This window comes from Elephantulus edwardii, unplaced genomic scaffold (genome assembly GCF_000299155.1).
Source record: "Elephantulus edwardii isolate Elephantulus edwardi_28Jun2011 unplaced genomic scaffold, EleEdw1.0 scaffold00236, whole genome shotgun sequence".
In the NCBI taxonomy this organism is placed as follows: Eukaryota; Metazoa; Chordata; class Mammalia; order Macroscelidea; family Macroscelididae; genus Elephantulus; species Elephantulus edwardii.
Genome location: NW_006399986.1, coordinates 290,932 through 300,440, shown reverse-complemented (window position 1 = coordinate 300,440; position 9,509 = coordinate 290,932). Strand labels below are relative to the sequence as shown.

Below are 9,509 nucleotides of genomic sequence, written 5' to 3'. Positions count from 1 at the left end.
GGTTGTTTCCAACTCCTTGCTATTGTGAACAAAGCTGCGATAAACATGGGTGCACATCAAGCTTTCAATTTTTAAGATAGAGACCCTCCTTGGGAAGTCTCAGAGTTGCTGTGTTGATTTAGATCAGGCATATTGAGGTCTTTAATACAGCCAGAGGACTTGAAGCTCAGGGGATTTTAAGCAGCTGTTAATGGTGTTAATTATTAGAATTCCTTTTTGGAGCCAAACAGGCTGTGGTGTCACTTTGGGGCGGTCCAGAATCCGAGCGCCCTCTCGTGGGCACCACAAGTCATAGAGCAGGGATGCAAGACTTAAAGGGGCATCCTCCGAATTTCCATGGATCACTGGTGGTGCCGTGGTTATACAGCCAGGCGGCTACCCAGAAAGAAGGCTGAAAATTTAAACCCACCAGCCCCTCCAGGGGAGAAAGATGTAGCAGATGAAGCGTTGGAAGCCGTACAGAGCAATGATGGTTGTACTTCTGTAGAGTCACCCTATATAAGACTTGAGGATGATTTGCAGGGTTAAAGCAGCCTTTGCTGGCTGCAGGAGACTCCGGCTTAGGGAAGAACCTCAACAGGGTCCTTCCAGTTTATAGGAACTCTGATGATAACTGTAAGTTGAGCACTGGACGACTAATTAAAATGTCAACAATTTGAACCCACAGCCATTCCCCAGGGAAAAGAGAGACCTGTCGTTTTGGAAACCCTACAAGGATCTTCTACTCTGTCACTTGGGGTTTCTGTGGGTAGGATTCATTGTGACAGCACCCATCAGTAACAATAGCCAAGGGAGGTGACAGGCAAAATTTGCCATTCTGCCCAAGCCAAGGTATTGTCTGTTGCATTGTGGAATTCTGCAAAATGCCAGTAAGACTTTTATTTCATTTATTAGGTATTCAGATTTCAATTGCTTTATATGCATCTGAAAGTTGGACAATGAAAAAGGAAGCCTGAATAAGAAGTGATACCTTTGAATTGTGGTGTTAGTGAAGAGAATTGAGTTTCCAAAGACACGCCTTCCAACCCAAAGGCAGGTGGTTCAAATCTCCCAGATGTGCTGCAGGGGGGAAAGATGGGCAATCTACCCTCAAGTGATTTGCAGCCTCTGAAAACCTGCTGGACAATGGATTGACAAGTAGACAAATCTGTCGTGGAGTCAGAGGGATTTGAAATGGAGATTGGTAGTCTGAGGTCTCCTAGAACAGTGAGAAAGGAAAAGGAGATGTTCTGGGTGCGGTTGTTATTGTTAGGTGCCATCAAGTTGGATAAGACTCAGAGCAACCCCATGAATAACAGCCCTGACCCCTGTTCTATCCTGTGCCATTATCACCCTCTCTGTCACACTTGAGCCCATTGCTGCAGTCACTGTGTCAGTCCAGCTTTTTGGGGGTTTTCCTCTTTCACTGACCCCCCCCACCTTTCCAAGCATGATGTCCCTTTCCATAACCTCTTCTAGCAACACGTCCACAGTATGTGAGACAAAGTTTCACCATCCTTGCCTCTAAGGAGAACTCTGGCTGCAATTCCCCCGCCCAAGACATATCCGTTTGTTCTTTTGACAGTCCATGAGATATTCAGTACTCTTCTCCAACACCACAGCTCAAAGGCATCAATTCTTTTTCTGTCATCCTTATCCATTGTTTGGCTTTCAGAAGCATAGCAAGTGATTGAGAAGACCACGTCCCGAATCAGGCGCACCTTAGTTTAGAAACTAACACCGTTGTTACTCAGTTATTTGAGGAGGACTAAGGTGCACCTGATACAGGCCATGGTTTTTGCAATCACTTGTTATGCATCGGAGAGTTGGACAAAGACTAGGGAGGATAGAAGGAGAATTGACGCCTTTGAGCTGTGGTGCTGGAGAAGAGTATTGGATGTACCATGGACTGCCAAGAAAACAAACAGATTCATCCTACAATGGACTGCCAAGAAAACAAACAGATTCATCCTAGAGGGTTAAACCACGCTGCTCCTTGGAGGCAAGGATTCTGGGGCTTCGCCTGACATACTTTGGACATGTTGTAAGAGAGACAGGTCTTTAGAGAGGGACATCATGCTGGGTAGAGTGGAGGGACAGTGCAGGAGGGGAAGACCCTCTATGAGATGGATTGATTCAGTGACTGGAGTAATCGGGATGGGTGTGTCAGAGGCTATGAGACTGGCACGGGTGTGTCAGAGGCTATGAGACTGGCACGGGATAGAGCACGGTTTAGGGCTGTTGTACATAGGGTCGCTATGAGTCGCAAACGACTCGACGGCACATAACAACAACAACAACCCACTGAAATAACGTCTCCTAATCTGACTGCTCGTGGCTCCAAGTAAGATGAAGTCATTGACAATTTCATTCTTTTCTCCATCTGTCATGATGTTGCCTATTGACCCAGCAGTGAATATTTCTTCTTCTTCTTTTCTCTCTTTTTTTCTAAAAAAAAATTATTCATTTAAATGAAAATTTACAGAGACTTTGAATTTTCATTCATTCATTGTTGCACTTTTCTCCCCTCTCAGCCCTCCCCCCCAATACACTCCCCTCTTGGAAAAGTAAAAGAAAAATTCTTTCATTGTTTTACAAACCCTTCCCCCAGGTCCACTCCACGATGCAGCCTTCACTCTGGACTCCTGTCATGACAATAATACCTAACCACATATCCCTTTTAAACAGTTTTCTCCCTCATCTGTTTCAATGCAGTATACATAATTTATCCAGTTTTTCTCAGTTTTACCCCAACCCTGATGTCAGTCCCATTCTACAACAGTGGCACCATGCAGTATTTGTCCTTTTGTGACTGAGATACTTCACTCAGCATAATGTCCTCCAGGGTCTCCCATTTTGCATAATATTGCATGAGTTCCTTGTTTTCCAATGCAGCGTAATATTCCATTGTGTGAATATACCACTGCTTCTCTATCCATTCGTTCGTTCATGGGCACTTAGGTTGTTTCCAACTCCTTGCTATTGTGAACAAAGCCTCGATAAACATGGGTGTGCGTATATCTGCTTGGATGTCAGTCCTTCTTCTTGATGTTGAGATGCAATTCACACTTAAGGCTGTATGTAGCCTTTGACCTGGGCGCCTCAGGCCATCCTCTCTCCCTGTCACCTCCTGCACCCACGACCTATACGAGCCGCAGCGCCCGCGATCGCCACGCGATGGCGCTCCAGGACCGACGAGGCGAGAAGTGAGCGCGCGGCGCCCTGAGAACTCGGGCGGCTCTGGCGGAATAACCCACCCAGGCTGATTCAGCTCTGACTTCGAGACCCGGGGATTCAACAGGACTAACAGCAACAACACACTAATTACTTACATTACTTGCCTCCACAGTAAACACTCTTGGTACCAGCAGCCAGGAAATCAAGAGATGAATTGCATTGGGAAAGTCAGCTGTGAGGGACCTCTCAAGAGTACTGAAGAGCAACGATGTCAGGCTGGAGACTAAGGTGCGCCTGATCCAGGCTATAGTCTTGGCAATTACTTTCTTTGCATCAGAGAGCTGGACAGTGACTAGGGATGATAGAAAGAGAATTGATGCCTTTGACATGTGGTACTGGAGGAGAGTGTTGAATATACCATGGACTGCTAGGAGAATAAACAGGTTTGTCCTGGAGAGGGTGAAGCTGGACTGCTCCTTGGAGTCAAGGATTCTGAAGCTTCGTCTGACATACTTTGGCATGTTGCAAGGAGGGACAAGTCCTTGGAGAGGGAAATCATGTTTGGGAGAGTGGAAGGGCGGCACAAGAGAGGAAGACCCTCGATGAGATGGATCGATTCTGTGATTGGGGTGGTGGGAATGAGTGTGTCAGAGACGGCGAGGTTGGCACAGGATAGAGCAGCGTTTAAGGCTCTTGTACATAGGGTCGCTATGGATCGCAAACAACTAGACGGCACAGAACAACAACAACAACCCTTACACCCTGTTGGAAGCACTCTGATGACTTGAAAGAACTTTTAGCTGCAAACTAAAAGGTTAGCGGGGAAAAAAGAAAAACAGGTTAGAGGTTCGAATCCACCAGCTGCTCCACAGGTAAATGATGTGACAATCTCTTAATGCTTCACTGTCTTGGGAACCTTAGACAAAGTTCTAGACTGTTCTACAGAGTCCCTGTGCATCGTTATCTATTAACGACAGTGGGTTTTTAATTTGCACAGCCACACATGGAGAAACCGAGGTTCAGAGAGGCTGGCGTGTTTACCCAGGGTCATCACACAACGCTAGAAAAATACCACATTTAGGATCAGGTACACCTTAAAGTACCAATCAACAGAGAGGCCTATGAGGTGACCAATCACACTAGAGAAGGACAGTCTTACAACAGTCATCTGTATAGGACCAAAGGGCAGCATTGCCCAGAGATAAAGCTCAGAAGGCGTTATCTAGAACATCAGGATGAATGGAAATGGTGAACACAGAGAGGGAATGGGAAGAGTGCTGTCACAGCGTGGAGATATTCAGCACCAGGAAAGAAAACACATCTGCCTCGTTGAACGGAAAACCAATTTACTATGAATAAACTTTCACACGAATGACGCTGAAGAAAGACAGACATTAACTGGGGGGCGGGGGGGAAGACACCCAGTTGAACCCAACTCTAATTGCAGAATTGTGATCACTGAAACATGGTCACTGTTTAAAGTCATAAGTGGTTTTTGGGGGTGGTTTGCTCTGTAGCGCAAAGCAGTATCCTTTCAGCAGCCTCCTTGGCTCCCACCTCATTTGGAGAAAAAAACACAAAGTCATTACCCCCACACACACCTGTGTTCCCTTGTGTTCGTCAAACACAGCGAGCTCCCCTAACCACTGTGATATTTGCCACTCATGAACCCTCAATCGTTCCCCGTTCTCTCCTTTTGCTCTTGGCCTGAGTGTCATCTTCTCTGTGTTGTCCCGGGTCCTCTGTGGCATTACCACCAGTGTGTGCTAACACTGTGCCTTATGGTGGGAACCTTGGTTCATGCAGTATCAGCTTGACCTCGAAATAATATTGCCTTGCTGACGCAGTTGGGTTTTGTTGCTGTTATGTTACGCCTAGGACTCAGCTCCCTAGGAGGAACGGATCTGGATCTGAGCCCTGCCCTGTCCTGGGCCATCCTCCTTATCTCTGACACACTTGAGCCCATTGTCACAGTCACTGTATCCATTGTCTATCTAGTTCAAGGTCTTCCTCTCTCCTACTGCCTCTGCCTCTTTCCCAGCCTGATATCTTTGCTCCTGACAACACGCCAAGGAGCACCCTTGGTTGCACTTTTGCCAAGACTTTAGTCTTGTTATTTTAGCAGTCCGTGAGATGGTTAGCACCCTTCTCCAACACATTTCAAAGGCATTGATATTTCTTCTGTCATCATCAGTTATTTGTTGTTTAATTTTCAGATGCATGGGAAGCAAGTGAAAAGTCCATGACTTGATAAGGCCCACCTTAGTCTCCAAACTAACATCCTTGCTCTTTTTCTAAATTTATTATTAATTTCCATGAAAATTTACAGAGACTTTGAATTCCCATTCACTCATTGTTGCACTGTTCTCCCCTCCCAACCATCCCCCCTAGTATACTACCCTCTTGGAAAAGTAAAAGGAAAATTCTTTCGTTGTTTTACAATCTCCTCCCCCCCCCCAGGTTCACTCCACTATGCAGCCTTTGCTCTGTACTCTTGTCATGACAAAAATACCTAATAACATATCCCTTTTAAACAGTTTTCTCCTTCATCTGTTTCAATGTAGTATACAATATTTATCCCATCTTTCTCAGTCACCCCCCAGTCCCCATGTCAGTCCTATTTTACAACAGTGGCACTATGCAGTACTTGTCCTTTTGTGATGGAGCATAATGTCCTCCAGGGTCACCCATTTTGAATAATATTGCATGAGTTCCTTGTTTTTCCAATGCAGCATAGTATTCCATTGTGTGAATATACCACTGATTCTCTATCTATTTGCTTGTTAATGGGCACTTGGGTTGTTTCCAGCTCCTTGCTATTGTCAACAAAGCTACAATAAACATGGGTGTGCATATATCTGCTTGGATGTCAGTTATGGTCTCTTTGAAGTATATTCCCATTAATGGAATTGTTTGGTCATATGGTATATCTATTTGCACCTTTTTGAGAAAGCGCCATACTGCCTTCCACAGTGGTTGCACCACATCCTTGCTCTTTAGAGAGGTCTTCCACAGCCGAGTTTTCCAATGCAACACGTCTTTTGATTCCTTGACTGTTGTTACCACGGGTGGTGTTAGCAGTACCCAAGGGAAATGAAATTGTTGACAACTTCAATCTTTTCTCCATCTGCCATGGCGTTGCTTCTTGGCCCAGTGGTGAGACTTTCTATTTTCTCAATGTTGAGGTGTGCTCCATACTGAAGGCTGTAGTCCTAGATCTTCTGTGGCAAGTACATCAAGTGTTCTTCAGTTTCGGCAAGCAAGGGTGTGGCGTCTGCATAACACAGACTGCTGACGAGTCTTCCTCCAGGGTTACAGCCACATTCCCCTTCATCTAGTCGACTGGGAAAGATGACTGGGCTCCAGACCATGAGGATAGTTAAGTACAGGGCCAAGGTCAAATCTGTTGTCCCTGGGGTCCCCACAAGTTGTAGTCAACTCACCACCAACGATGCATATATTGCAAAAATGCCTAAAATGGAAAAGATGACTAGTTTTTTCAAAGTGAGAGGTTGTTCTGGATAAAGATGAAATATGGCAAAGGAGAGGGATAGAAGAGCATTTTAATGGTTACCAGAGATGGGAAGGGAGGGAGAGGGAAGTAAAAATTTGATAGAGGTAAGTTGGGCAAAGGAAGGGGCAACATACAGTAAGGGATTGATCAGACATGGTAATGAATTCTTTACAGTAACTGCTTGTAATTAATATCCTAAATGTGGCATCAGGATTGGAGGAAGACTCATAACAATGTCTGGTATGCAGATGACACAACCTTGCTTGCTGAAAAGTAAGGACTCGAAGCACTTGCTGCAGAAGATCAAAGAATACAGCCTTCAATATGATTGCATCTCGAAGTCAAGAAACAAAAATTCTCAACACTGGGATGAAAGGCAATATCGTGATAGGTGGGGAAAACATTGAGACTGTCAACAACTTCATCTTATTTGGATCCACAATCAATACACTTGGTACTACTAGCAGTCGGGAGATCAGGAGACCTATTGTACTGGGGAAGTCTGCAGTCAGGGACCTCTCCAAATTATTGAGGAGGAATGATGTCAGTTTGAGGACTAAGGTGTGCCTGATTAAAACCATGGTCTTTTGAGTCCCTTGCTATGCATATGAGAGCTGGACAATTACTAAAGAGAACAGAAGAATTGATGCTTTTGAACTGCGGTGTTGAAGAAGAATGCTGAATATTCCATGGCCTGCTAAAAGAACAAATGGATATGTCTTGAAGAAGGAACAGTCAGAACACTCTTTGGAGCCAAAGATGAAGCTTTGTACCACATCCTCTAGGCATGTTCTTTTGAGAGGGACGTAGAATTTGTGAATGGCAAAAGAGAGGAAGATCATCAAACAGATGGATTGACAGAGACTTTGGAAATGGACTTGACAGTGTCAGAGACTGTGAAGATGGTACAGGATAGGATAGGGTTCAGATCTGTCGTTCATGGGGTCACTGTGAATCGTACTCAATTTGACGGCACCTAACAACAACGTCATAAAAAATGTGTTTGAGGCTAGCTCTGGTGGCCTAGTGGCAAGAAGTTGTACTACAATCCCGAGGTGCGCGGTTCAAATCCACCAGATGCTCTGCTGGAGAAGGAGGGGCCATCTCTTCCTGTACCAGTCAGATCTGACTTGACAGTACACACACACACACACACACAAAATAATAAAATAAAAAAAATGCGTTTGAATGAAAAGCCAATATGATTTGTAAACATCCGTTAAAATTTGAAAAATGATACGAAATAGCTGATGTCATGGAATAAACCATGTATGAATGGTTGAAAGAAGAATTCACTTGCTTTGTAAATGTTCAATAAACACATTGCTCAAAAGTGGGAAATTGCTAATAAACGTAGAAAGAATGGTTACAGCCTGTCCCCTCATCCCAGACACAGCCACACATAGAACATTTTAAAGTCGTGGGACAGGTTAGAGACAGAAGTTCCTTGGTTACCAGTGTTCTGAAAGGTAGGCACGCCTTCATGACCCAGGCAAAGGAGAGTTAAATGAATTTTATGTTGATGATGTTCTGCTTTGGTTTCCCTGGCAACCGGGCTGGAGTGGCTGAGAAGCAGAAAGACCACGGAGTCAGGCGAAGGGGCCCGTGTCCCTGACTCCCACGATCCAATTATAAGCTGCTGCCTGGAGGAAAAACAACTCCTTCATGAAAAAAATACTCTTTTCCTTATCAGAGGTGGGAAGATTAGCTTTTCCGTATCCAGCTCTGTGACTCACAGGCTTTGGTCTCAAGTTTTCACACATGAATAGGCAATGGCCTCAAAAAAAATCCAACAAAAAACAAAACCACCCAAAACCAAAAATAAATTTAAAAAAACACCTGGTAGAGGGTCCCCCGTGAGGAGAAGCAAACAGGATCGTAGTGGGTTTGATTTTCTGAGTGGCGATGGTTTCATGAAGATGGGGCCACATGGATGGGCCTTGATAACATCGTCCTGAGAAAAAGAAGTCAGTCCACACAGGATAAATGCAAGAGGGGAGAGAAGAGAGAGAGCGAGCAATTTTTGCATGGGAGACCAGAGAGCACACCGCCATGGCTGTTGTTGCCATGTTTCCAAGTTGCCATGTTTCCATCGCCGAAAGGGATCTTCCTCCCTTTCTCTCCTCCTCCACCTTCCCCGGCCAGGCTGTGTGAACAAGGATGTGGGCCTAAGATTGGAGGAAGACCCCTCAGCAACCTGTGCGGCTCTTTTCTCTTTATTCTCCATGCAAGGAAGAGAATAACCATCGTTATCAAACGGTGCCAGTAAAGACTGTTGAGTTGTCAAACGTGCATCTTGGAATCCCAAGGAAAAAGGAGCAGGAGATTAGAATAAAGTTACTGAAGATTTCAAAGTGCTTTGGTTTCTGTGGGTTCTAGGTGTTGAAATGGAAACCATTTTAGGAATGTAAATGGAGAAATGAGAAATAATATTTGTGAGGTCATTTTAAAATAGCAGTTGTTGTTGTTGTCGTTGTTACGTGCCGTCGAGTCGCTTGCGACTCATAGCGACCCTATGTACAACAGCCCTTACCTATGCTCTATTCTGTGCCAATCGCACTGTCTCTGACACACCCACCCCGATTATCCCAGTCGCTGAATCAATCCACCTCCTAGAGGGTCTTCCCCTTCTTTGCTGTCCCTCCACCCTCCCAAGCATGATGTCCTTCTCCAAGGACCAGTCTCTCCTTACAACATGTCCAAAGTATGCTAGACGGAGCCTCAGAATCCTTGCCTCCAAGGAGCCGCCTAGTTTAACCCTTTCCAGGATAAATCTGTTTGCTTTCCTAGCAGTCCATGGTACTCTCAGTACTCTTCTCCAGCACCACAGCTCAAAGGC

At 45.1% G+C, this 9,509-nt stretch overlaps 1 pseudogene; it reads right to left on the bottom strand.

Moving 5' to 3' along the window:
* Nucleotides 1-3,102: 3,102 nt before the first annotated feature.
* The window catches only part of LOC102848486, a 12,310-nt pseudogene continuing 5,903 nt past the window's right edge, over nucleotides 3,103-9,509 (bottom strand).